Below are 13,971 nucleotides of genomic sequence, written 5' to 3' on the forward strand. Positions count from 1 at the left end.
CAAGCCCCTATCCCGAGGCATCTGTGTGAACTTCAAAAAGGATGCTGAAATTGGGGGCTGCTAATACCGGGACAGTAGTCATGGCTCAAAAGCTTGTTGGGCCTCTTCTGTCCAATTAAAAGCATCCTTTCTAAGTAATTGAGTTAGCGAAAGTGCTATGTTCCCATACCCGTGCACAAATCGCTTGTAATAGCCAGTGAGTCCTAAAAATCCCCTCAAACCTTTTACTATAGTCGGAATGGGCCATGATTTCACCTAGTACCACATCTTCTCTATTCTCCATCTTAAATTTGACCATTACCCAGCCAGGCTCTAATACCAATTTGATACAGACCTCAATTCAAATAACACTTCCAGCAATTTAAACACTCACAATTCAATGATCTCAATCACCAGAATTAAGTAGAATATAAGAGCTAAATTATATTGATAAAACTGAAGTAGAATATTCAAAGAACTAAAAAGCATAAGAATTATAGAAATGAAAATAAGCACCCACTAGCAGTTCGAGGAGCTAGCAACCTCCCAGACTATTCCTTTACAAAATAACCGAATGAATGAATCATGCAAATATTCTCTCATATAAGCACTTTTTGGCACTCCCCTAATATCATCTAACAACATGACATGTGTGCCTCTCCACTAACTAATTTTTGCTGGCTTTATCACCCCATGTGGACCTTCTCCCTTGCTTGGTGTACCATTTTGTGACGGGTGGTCTATCAGTTTTCCTCCTCCTTCCTGACTTAATATAACATTTTAAAATATCTAATCAAAACATATATTTAAGAGGCTTCAAAATATGTCTCACATTTCAGCATTCATAATGTATAGCACGAAATCAGAAAACTTCAACACTTTAGTTGTCAGCAAAAAAAGAAAAAACAGATTGCCTACAAAAGCTTGAAACAAAAAATACCACATAGAAGTTTATAGGGTCTTAGCATTCAAAAGCACACAAAAGACGTACCTGGTATAAATTGGGGCTCCCACATAGGCACTCAACAAAAGCACCAAAAAAACCATATGTACCCTTAATAAATTGTCGCACTATGTCCCGATACTGAAATCAAAATGATTATACAAATCAATGAAACCCTTTGCTGGCAGAAGTATAAATCAAGATACATAAAATAATGCAAGTAGGTTTCTTCCTAGGAGGACCTATATGATTACTCAACTAAAAATTTAACAGTGTATGAATGTAGGGATTCAACAAAACAAAGGAGAGAAGGCTATGCTATTTACAGCAGTAGTCCTAACACTAAAACTTAATAAAACTAAAAGGTAATACGTACTATATCTATGAATTTGATAGAAACTCACTCCCAAAATGATAAGAATAGAAATTGAGCTAGACAGTAGTCCTTTTGTGGGCTAAGATATAACTCTCCTTAGAAAACTGGCTTGCCAAGGGAGAATGCCCTAGTCTTTATAAACCACATGCCCACCTCTTTTTTCCTCTCAATGTAGGATCCTAACATTCCCCCACCCTTCGAGACCCAATGCCCTCGTTGGTCTTTTTTCAGAAAGCGCCCGCCCTCATCGGCTACACCGCCCTCATCAGCCTTTACTACCCTCCCTTCAGATCTTACTTCACCTGGAAGCCTGTTAAGCCCTAGAAGCCTGTCAGCAACTCTCCTTCTCAACCCCTCAAGGCCCACTGGGCCCTGCTGCATGGGCTTGGAAGATAGGGCCGACTCTGATACCATTTGATAGGAACTCACTCCCAAATTGATAGGAATTGAGCTAGACAATGGTCCTTTTGTGGGCTTAGATATAACTCTCCTTGAAAAACTGGCTTGCCAAGGGACGGTGCCCAAACCCTTTATAACCCACATGCCCACCCTTTTCCTTTCCAATGTAGGATCCCAACAGAATTCGTATTACTCTAATTTATCACCTTATTGATTTATGAACTTATGATTTAAAACATTTAATCTTTGCACAGAAGTATGGAAACCAGAAGATTCAATACTCTGAAGGTAGACCTTCGTAGGACATACTCAGGAATTAGCATTACATGAACAACATGGTCATGGCATTGGGTATAATCACTAACCCATGAGTAAGTCACAAGCCCCACAATTTTGCATATGCACCCAATGCACTTGAAGGACCATAAAGCATTAGATTATTTTTCATTACTTTAATCATTTTTCATAATAAATAGCAAAATAGCAAATTAATAGAGCAAACAGAAAATACAAACAAATATTTAGCAGATTCTATCATAAATGACAAATGTGAATATGCAAACAGAAGATATATTTGAGGTTTTAAAGCAACGTTTCAACAAGTTCAGGATCATGCGTAGTTTCTACAACAGGGATAAAAAAAAAGAAAAAAGTGGTTTAATATGATGGCTATACATTTTAAATATGTTTTGCCATAATATATTCTACATGCCTCATCTCCCAATTGCAGCAGATGAATTAGGATGTTAGAAAGTTTAAATCTGACTGACCTTCCCATTCCATTCCGACCAAATACCAAAGCATGGAAACATGCCAACTTGATATATACCACCTGCATCCCATGCTTCTGCCATAAGCTAATTGAAAAAGGAAAAAAAAAAAAAAATCAGTTGGTTAATCTGTTATACACTAACACAGAAAAACAAGGAATCAAAAATATGAAAGAAGCTGAAGAGATTATTTTAAGTTTATAAATAATATATATAAATTAGAGCACATATATTCCAGGCAATTGGAACGACATGCAAGTATAGTGTACTTAAAAAACTTTGCTGGTAGTAAGGCTTTTGTATATGCCATAAACCTTTTATAAAAAACAAGATATTCAACAATTTCACAAAAACTACTCCCAACAAATTAAAGGTTTTAAGTGATTTTAGGACAGCAGTCGAAAAGTCTGGATCTTTGGATCTTTAATGGGCAAATCTAAATCTGAAACAAGTAATTGGAACGGGAATTTAAAATAACAAGTCTAGGATTTAGTATGACCCTCACTCCATGAACGAACACCTATGAGCATCTGTATGGGTCCATTAGTACATTTAAAGAAAATACCTTCACTCCACTAAGTACTGGATCGTTACTTATCATGTCAATCAATGGTGGGCTGCTGCGAGGGCTGCCAGTAGTCAACAAGTCATCTTCTACCGGAATCCGATATACATTGACTGCATCCCATAGACTTCATCATAATAGGAAAATCAGAAGTCAGAGATCAAAATTAGTTTCACATATAAAATTAAAAAGAATTAGGATATTTAGCAGATAGCTCAGGAAATAACCTGCTGCCCCTCATCATTATAGAAGCAAGATCAAAGCGAAAACCATCCACATACGTTTCTAGTAAAAGAAAGAAATCAGATCTCCAATCCCATGTAGTAAAAGTTTGCAACAAACAGACAAAAGTAAATGGAACTCAAATTGCAGCATGCAGCAGAGTAATATTCAATGGTAAATGGAACTAGCAGTGGCCAAGCCCACTGCTAGCCTATTGCCTAGAACCAAGGTGGCATTCAATATCAAAGGAAAGAGTCATGATCCTATAAACGAATTCAAGGCAGAAGGCAACCTAATTCAGGAGCTTGGACAACAGCGATTGTTAATGTTAATTGGGGTACTAAGATAGATAATTAGTCCACCACAAAGATACAACCTACTGCAAAATAATCAAAAGCTCAAGAACATAAAACTCAATACAAATATAAGACACTAAATGGTAGATTAGAACGAGAGATCAGATATCTTTCTGCTTGAAAATGAATATTCTTTCATTTTTATAATATTCCAGACTCTGGTGAGGACAATTGTGTAAAAGGAAATCATAACTAGAAAAGAAAACATAATTGGCTGTTGAAGTTTCCAGCATGGCCAAATCATGAGTAAAATTTCTTTCAGATTAGTAAGGCAAAAACCAAAAGTTTTGGTGGCAAAAGAAATAGAATTATTTTAGTGTATATGACCACTTACTACAATAAATATATGAGATGCTAGGTACGCATTGTGGGTTTGAGGCCAAATGACATTAATTAAACACATACATTAAAGGTGGATCTTGAACCTACTTTGTAAACAATGCTTGGTGTTGTTTGTCCTACATATAAGCTTCAAAAAATCCCATCAGATGTTCCCGCAATACTATTAAATTGCTAAATCCATCAGATATTGATAATGTGAATACCTACATACGTCAACAGTCTTGCAGTGACTACCTTTAAAGGAATCGCTGATTAAAACTTGTGGACCATTACAGCAATTGTAGGTAAAACAAACTCTAAATTTATAAATAAAATAAAATAAAATAAAATAATTCAAGAATAAAAGGACTGATAATCACTATAGACAATGATGAATCTACCTCAAACAATCAACTATAAATAGACGCACAACAGGATGGTTGCGATTGAATGTATTCCCACAGCCTGAATAATCTCCCTGTAAAAACATAAAGCAAAATTCAGTCATCGTAATTGTCTCTGAAGAAATGGAAAGTAGGAAAACAGAAAACCATTAAATCATAATTTGGGTTTTTAGCAGCTGGGGATCCAAACTGGAGTGGCTGATTTACAATATCAGAGGTATGTAATGGATCTTATATGTACTCATTACATAATTAGTAATACCAAGAAACTATAACAATAGTAATAGATATAAGAGTTTGATTTTTTAACATTAAATAGCATTTGCGTTGACCAAAAATGATATATCAAATAAAAAGTGAATTAAAATCTTTATTTCACATCAATTAGATTTAAATCATTTAAATTTTCACCTATTTCTCCAACAAAGTTTTAAATTTTTCTACAAATAAAAACTAGTCCATCTAATATGAAGAAGTTTCATCTTCTCTATTTCAATCCTGCTAAACTCACCAACAGTCGTATGTTTCTTGTATAGGGAGAATAATGAGAATTCAATGATTAATTTTATAATCAAGATATGAAGTATTTCGGATTTAGATATCTAATTCTTATTTTAGCTGGATTTGATTTCATATTCATATTTTTATTACTTGTTTATGTAAGTATGATTAGGGTTTCTTATAGTATTATTGGCCATTACATATAGGCCTCGAAGTTTTGCAAAACCTTTGATGGATTATTAACAATGGAGATTAATTTTACCTCAAATAACATTAACAATGGATCATTGAAAATTAGGCTTTCTCCCTTTTCTTGTTCTTCTAACTTATTCACCTTTCTCAATATTTCTCTCTATTTCTTTATCTATCTTATCTTTTGTCCAACCATTCTACATCAGCCTTACATGAGACAAAAGAGAAGATTCACAAAACATCAAAGAACCAAGAAGAAAAATATATCTTAAATTTTAACCATAATATAAAGACAATTTCTTACATTTAAATTATCCCCGCTTATTTAGGAATTCAAATACACATCAAATAGAATGACTATTAATTAAACAACACCAGAATCAAGTGAAGGTGTATATATAGGAGCAATGTGTCAAAAATTGTACCTTAGGGGCCAACATGTAATAAACACTGTTATCAACACCTCTAAAAGACAAAGTAGGACCTTTCTCATTGCCCTCAGCTGTGTGATTGAATACAACATCCATGAACACCTGCTAAAGAAAATTAGATATGGAAAACTTTTAATTACTGAAAAGAAATGCTCATTGTTACTGAGACCAGATATCACCTCAATTCTTCGTTTATGTGCTTTCTTAATAAGAAGCTTGAATTCACTAATAGCATCATGGCCACAATTACATGTACCATTAGATGAATATCTTATCATAGGAGAAAAGTAGTTGACAGTGGAATACCCTCAAAAATTAACCCTGGCAAGAACTAATAATTAGACAAGATATGTCAACAATACATTAAGATTTTCCTCAATTTGAGAAGATCATATTATTAACATGAATCAGTTTATTTATTTGACTTTATTAATTTGTGACATCTGAAACAAAGATTGCCTGGTCCAACACAGCCTTTACCATAGCTCATGCCCAAGAGCTAAATATCATTTTTTTTCAGCTAGTATTCTTTTTTAGAGAATAGAAAAAACTAAGATTTCAGTCTAGAAAGTATTTGAGCCCTCATACTAATCATTTACCATAGAAATCTATATTCACATGAGTACAAAATCAAGGTAAAGGAAGATTCTAATAATAGACTTATAATAAGAAATTGACTAGAAACAAATATTTGATTATTTATATCCTTCTCTTACGCGATCATTTACATCCCTTTAAAATTTGGACTGCATCTCTTTTATGTAAAAAATGGTTAAAAGACTTATTTTTTTCTTTAACTCCTACTAACTCTCTAAGTTGAGTTCAGAATTATAAAATAAAATTAAAAAAAAAAAAAGGTAGACATCCATACTTGAGAATTTCTTTCATTGTGCGTGTGTGTGCCCATGTCATAATGTACTGCAACAATGATAAGTTTGTACCACTGAACAATAGACTTGTAACAGTCAATGACAAACTTACAACAACATTATATTGAAAATGCCTAACATGAAAGTTTTAACATTTAAAAGGTAAAGTTATATATAGAAACACACACACACACATATATATATATATAAACAATGACTGCCCCTTAGGTTTCATATATACATAGATTTCTATTTGCCAGTTAAGTTTTCTTAAATGATAGAGGGCCAGAATTACCAAAAATATCTCTGATATGTTGAGAGAGCTAAAATAGTGTTTGACAGGAAAATCTACATCGACCAGATATATTTACATGATTTGTGCATTTATGAAACCTCAAGAGTAGTCATCACAATTACCCTAAACCTCAAGACGGAAATTAAAATCACCCTTATACATGAATGAGCAGGTAACTTCTCTCCACAGTGACTACTTAATAATTCAAATAACGTTATGTGAAATCTTTTATCTTTTAAGAAATACAGAATATTTGAAAAACATAATAGAAGAAGGATTTAACTGTTCACACTACGCCAGTAATCATGAAAACAATGACTGCAGCAAAACGATGTAAGCTATATGTACGCATTAGATTTTACACTGTCCATCAGTAAAGAACCCTAAAATTTAGCCTATCATTAACTCCAATTGCATTTTAAAAGCTTGTTTAAGTCTACAATAGGCTGCATAAAGTTTGCCAATATGAATCTTTTTTAAATTTTGTATAAAGCGAAAACAGATTCTAGATAAAAAGGTGAAAAATCATACTTATAATCACCCAAGAAAGAATTATAGCTGAAATACTCCATCTCATTGAATTCATGACATGGCATCAACTCTATACAGTTAACTCCAAGGTCCTGTAAAATAAATAGATAATAATGGTTACTAACAACAATCAATAACATAAGATTACAATCATAAAACTTGAATATTCATCATAAATTTGAGCAAACTTCAGCGTGGTTAATAAAATTAACCCATACACTATTTAAGGGCTTGAAAAGGGTCATCACAACTGTGAAGAAATAGTTGCATATTTAACAAAATATGAGGTTAGAACTTAAGCAATGATTAGAGGCATAAGTGGTAGTAAGGTGGATTGCAACAAATAAAAATTAACAATTTTATTGATCTTAGTAGTCTGGTGAAAGGAAAAAATAAAAAATCCTGAACAACCACATTGTTTGGACAGGATAATATTAATCATGCAATAGAAAAAGTGAAAGATATACAGTGACCTTATTTTGTTTACCACTCAAGAAAACTGGATTTGAGATTTTCTATTCAATCCATAAACAGTTTATGCAACGACTCAAAAGTTCAAGTTTTCACAATCTCCCTCCAAGAGACTTCAACAAACATCGGTTCTAACATTAATCAACAAGATCAATGCTCCAAAATCAAATTTGCAATGCTTCACTTAGCTTACAGAAGACAACCCAGCATATGATATCTTGTTTTATACGGAATTAATAATGGATTGTATAATAACAGAGATAGAAATACAATAGTGAATCAAATATCCACGAAGTGATTCAAAAGGGGCACCAATCAACCCGAAGGATTGGACTCTGGTAAAATCCCTTGTCTCTAACATTAAGTCTTGGTTCTTCACATGAAGCCATTGTTCAAAAAATATGCTTACAAAACACAAAATAGTGAGAGAGAAACAATTCTACTATTCATCTCAATAGACAAATCTTCATATAAAAAAAATTGTGTACAGTAATCAAGCAGTGCTCTAAAGTCTACCTTCAAGTGATCAAGCTTCCCACTACACCAAGGTATGTACCAGGAAATTCAGTTCTGCTTGATTCATGTCTCGTAAATCCTCGCACATGGACTTCATATATTACAAGATCTCTCTGTGGATGCTTCAAACGTAAATCTCCTTCCCAATCAAACTGAAAATCAAATGGCTGAATAATTACAAGGATATTGGAACAATACCCAAATAAATTTATTGCGAATGATTAAAATACAAACATGCGTTTATCACAAGTTAGAACTGATTAGAATTCAAAAATAAGTTTACCACGGGAATGAGATATCAACACTTCATTTTCATACTAAGAAGAAATTTGAAGGTCTAAAAAATTACTCAAACTAAGAATAAGGAGATTATATTTACAGTAAAGGTTGTCAGATATGGACTCGATTTGGTTGTTACAAGATCTTATACTGTGCAGTGAACCATAAGACATCTCTGCTAACATCCAAATTAATATCGGATAGCGCATGTAATAAGAATTAAAACACGTAAATGAATCAACCACCTCATCCTCAGAATTAGGCACCATGCAGACCATTTGAGGCCAGCAATTATCATTTGGCGCCGGAACGCCAAACTGCCCTCTACTGATAACTGCCTATACAAATTAAACTAAAATCAGTCCATGGATAAATCGCGTAAAATGTAAACAGAAATTGGAAATTTGACGCAACTAACTTATACAGATCCAATACTATTTAGAAGGGTCATAATACTGTCCTCGCTCAGGAGAAAACTTGCCATCATATTTGTATCCATACAACATGTCTTTAAAATCTCCTTTAACAAATACATGCCACACATCTCCAGTTTTATTAATAAAAGGATCAAGGAAGATTTCTTCAGTGACTCTACCCTGCATCAAATATAATAACACAAAATTAATAACAAAAAATGGACTTAAATATAACAAAACGAGTAATTACATGAAAAAAAATAAATCATAACCTCTTGCGAATCGGAGAGAGTGATCAAGCAAAGAGTAACGGAAACCTCATTGCTAGAAAATATACAAAAAGTGACTCCACCGTCTCGAGCAGTTGCTCCAAACGGAGTCGGATTACCCTGTGATACCTTAAACCGCCGCTTCGGCTTCTCAATGACGGCAGTTTCCAACTCGGCTTCTTTTCTCGATTCGACGACTAAATTTTTGAAAACGTCAGCAAATGTTAATGGTTTTGAGTTAGAAAAGGTTCGCATTCTCGTTCTCATTGGATGACTGAAATCAAGAATTGGCTTCGGAGTTAGTTTCGGTTTCAGACAGTAAGTTAAGTACATTGATTTTTGAAGGAAATGAAATGAAGTGATTTGGTGGAGAAGGAGAAATATCTCATCAACAAAAAATGGGTATGGGATGTGAATTCCGCTTTTTCAGATAAATTTGGGTTTGCTTTAACTCATGTCTGATTTGAAATTACTCATTTGAAATTTTGAATCTAAAAGATAATTATAAAATCCGTAAAGATCTTTCAAGATTTGTTCGTTATTAGTATTTGATTTTTTAGCTTTAAATCACAACCGAATTCAACGCATAAAGATTTGTTACATTTAATAGATGTAATTAAAAAAACTTAAATCAATTATTTAAAATTAAAATTAAAAATTAAATTGAAATTACTAAAACCTTCCACTATCAACATAAAATATTAATAATATTGGGTGTACTTGGTTCATAGAATAATATTTAAAAAAAAAATTAGGTGGTTATTACGATGTAGTATTTGAAAATTAACAAAAATATATTCCTATATTTGTTTATTTACTAAACACCCTTATAATAAAATATTAAAAATTAACAAAAACACCTCCATCAACCGATTAAATACCGACAGCCGGCCACCATCGTCGGAGGGTGGTCAGAGTTGCCGTATCGACGCACGACCGGCTAGATCTAGTTGATCGTGCGTCGATATGGCCTTTTCCGACTAGATCCACGATGGATCTGACCGGAAAATGTTAGATCTACTGCTAGATCTGGCCATTTACAGCCAAATCTGGCTGCATTTGGTCGTCAACGATGGTCATATCTTGGCTGTCGTTGACGACTAGCTACAACCAAAGACCTGGCCGTCAACGGTCAGATCTTTGACCGTAGATTTGACCTTTTCTGGCCAGATCCACCTTGGATCTGGTCAGAAAATGCTAGATCGCCTTACTACCGGCCAGACCCAACCGGTAGTGCGCCATTATACCAGATTCTGGCTAGCTTCCGACGGTGGTGGCTGGAATTTGGCAAATGTGGGTTGTTGGGGTGTTTTTGTCAATTTAAAAAAAAAATTGGAGGTGTTTAGTTAAATTAACAAATTATGGGGGTTTAAAAAGAATTGAATAATATAGAATAACATTTTGAAATTAAGGAAATAAATGTGTATTTTGGATAGAATATAGAATAGAATACTGAAAAATTGTGTACTAAAAGGGCCATTACTATCACCTAATGGAATTCAAATACTAAGGGTCCGTTTGTTACGGCTCCGTTTGGTTCAAAATTTGGGGGTTTTGGAAAAAGTTTTTTGAAAAAAGTTAAAAAAAAGTTGAATTGGGCGGGTATTACGATGTAGAATTTATAAATTAATAGAATACCCCATATATTTGTTTTTTTACAAAATACCCCCTATAATAAAACATTAAAAGTTAACAAATATACCCCTAACCCACCCTCAAACACCCCCTGCCGGCGACCACCATCGGAGGTGGTCGGAGTCGCCGTATGGGCGCATGACCGGTTGGATCTTGTCGGTCATGCGTCGCTATGGCCTTTTCCGGCCAGATCTGGCCGTATTTGCTATCAACGACGGTCAACAAATGGTCGTCGTTGATGGTCAACGACTACCATTTGTTGGCCGTCGTGACCGAGTGTTACGGCCAAAGATCTGGCCGTCAACGGCCAGATCTTTGGCCTCAGATCTGGCCTTTTCCGGCCAGATCCACGGTGGATCTGGTCGGAAAAGGCTAGATCGGCACACTACCGGCCAGATTCAGCCGGTAGTGCGCCATCCTACCAGATTCCGGCCATTTTCCGGTGGTGGTGGCCAGAATCTGGCAAATGTGGATTATTGGGGTGTTTTTGTAATTTTAAAAAAAAATTAGGGATATTTAATTAAATTATCAAATTTAAGAGATTTAAAAAAAGTTGAATAATATTGGGAGTAGTATTCCCAAAAATCTGAATTTTTTGGTATTTTATTGTTTAACTTTTTTGAAAATATTAAAAATAGTATTCCTAAAACTGAAACAAACGCAGCCATAATTCGTTTTATTATTTCTTGAAGTTGCCCTCATTGATAGAAACTTCTGGCTCTATCATTAGTTAATATCCTAGACTAGACTTGCGAATCTTTCACGCAAATCAATAAAAGACAAATAAAAAGTATAGGAATCAATGTAGTAATGTTCTTGTTGGAGAATATTTCGAATTATTAATGATTTATACTAATCATACTTTGAGAATCTACGCAAATACTTTGTCAACTTTGTATGCGTATTTTAAAACTATCTGTAGTGACCCTTGATTTTTCTTTACCATCTCTTTGCTCTCAGCTCAATCTTTTTCCTGCATTTTTGACCTCACCTCTCTCATTATTTTTCTGATTTTTCAAACTGTAGATTGCTCATAGTTTTTTGTCCCTATATAGAGCCAACTGCATGTCTATGAATAGAGGTTTTGCATGAAAGTTTGGCCGAACGACTTGTGCATACCCAAGATTTACCGTAACGACAAGTTGGTACCCAAAAGGTTTTGAAACGACAAATAGGTACCTTCCGTCATATTCTGTTACTGATTTCTGTTTATTAATAGTGAAAAGACTAAAATGCCCTTCAAAGTTTCAATTTTAGTTTTTTATAAATTTAAAAATTTCTAAAAAACCCCCTAAGTTTTCTAATTTAATTAAACACCCCCATATATAAAAAGTTTGTTAAATAACAAAAACACCCCCAATGCCAGATTCCGGCCACCAACGCCGGAATCTGGTCGGAAAACTACATTACGACATAGACCCGTCGGGTCTGTGTCGTAACGTGCCGATCTGGCCTTTTCCGGTCAGATCAGCCACGGAGTTTTGCGGTCAGATGGAGTTTTGCGGCGTCGACGGCCAAATCTAGCCGTAGATCTGGCCTTTTCCGGCCAGATCAGCCACGGATCTGGCCGGAAAAGGCCAGATCGACGCGTCACGACACAGATCCGACGGGTCTGTGTCGTAACGCAACTTTCCGGCCAGATTCCGGCGGTGGTGGCCGGAATCTGGCACTGCAGGTGGCGGGGGTGTTTTTGTTATTTTACAAAATTTTTATACATTGGGGTATTTAGTTAAATTTGTAAACTTAGGGGGTTTTTTAGAAATTTATAAAAAACTAAAATTCAAACCTTTAAGGGCATTTTAGTCTTTTTACTATTAATAAACAGTAATAAACAGAAACTACTAACAGAACATGACGGAAGGTACCTATTTGTCATTTCAAAACCTTTTGGGTACCAACTTATCGTTACGACAAACCTTGGGTACGTGTAAGTCGTTCTCCCTGAAAGTTTTCATATTCCTATGATGGATGCCGACAATCTTATCTTGACAAAGTTTTACCTTTTTATTTATTTATAGTTAATATAACAATTATGCTTTTCTATATATATATTATTGCACCTTAATAAAATAGGGATTCTATACAAACAAATTTCAGGACTTTCGTACTATATTGTGCTGGTATATCAACACTTGAAGAAATAATGAAAACTGGTAATATTGGTGAAGAAATTATAATACAGAATGTACAAAAATGTAACCAAAAAAATTTATTGATAGAAGTAATAGTGATGAATATTGCAATATATAATAATATATATAGCATAAATGCTCGTTTAATAATACTAATATTTTCCTCCATTGACCACCCCGATGTTAGTATAGATTACGGATAAGAAATGATAGATATATACATGCAATATATTTTATCTATATAAATCTATTAGACTCAATCAAAATAATTAGATATATACATGCAATATTGTCAACTCATCTAATTAGATTCCTTTGGATGAATCCCTAAAAAATTATGTCAAAATCTTAAGTTTAAAAACATATAATTCATTTGATTATTTCTTGAAGTTGCCTCCATTGATAGAAATTTCTGGCTCTATCATTAGTTAATATCCTACACTAGACTTGTCGAATCTTCCACGCAAAAGACAAATAAAAAGTATAGGAATCAATGTAGTAATGTTCTTGTTGAAGAATGTTTCGAATTGTTAATGATCATTGAAATTATCATTCTTTGAGAATCCACGCAAATACTTTGTCATTATCTTCCGTCCGCCTTGGATTATAGATCCATGCATCTAGATATGCCAAACCATAAATTCAAGGTCTTCTCTATTATAGTTCTGATCGATTCTACCAGCCTCAATGTCGACAAGGTTTTATTTTATTATTTGATGAACTTAAATAATTAATTTCATCTATATCTTGTACTTTTACTACTTAATACTCTGTACTCGTAAATTCTTTCTGTTTTTTTTTTTTTTTTAATAATTTCTTTGTTTAATTATTGAAAGCTATTTATTAATTAAATTTTTAAACAAAGGACAAGGAGCAGTATTATTTTAATTTCAGGTCACTCTTTATTTTTTCTGGCATATTAACACAAGGGTTAAAGTTCTGCCCAAAATATGTATATAAATAAATAAATAAAAAATCATTTAAAGGTTCTTCTTGCTTCCTCCCTCACCTCGGAAAATTAAACTTATAATCAGAAATCTTTTTTGACATATTCAGTTGAAAAACTAATGCTGTCTCTATGTTTGGAGTTCCAAGTCAA

The 13,971-nt window shown here is 33.9% G+C and overlaps 1 pseudogene; it reads right to left on the reverse strand.

The window, feature by feature from the left end:
• Positions 1 to 495: 495 nt before the first annotated feature.
• Positions 496 to 9,567, reverse strand: LOC116111554 (annotated as a pseudogene).
• Between the last annotated feature and the right edge of the window lie 4,404 nt (positions 9,568 to 13,971).

This window comes from Pistacia vera, unplaced genomic scaffold, assembly GCF_008641045.1.
Source record: "Pistacia vera cultivar Batoury unplaced genomic scaffold, PisVer_v2 Contig644, whole genome shotgun sequence".
Taxonomy (NCBI): Eukaryota; Viridiplantae; Streptophyta; class Magnoliopsida; order Sapindales; family Anacardiaceae; genus Pistacia; species Pistacia vera.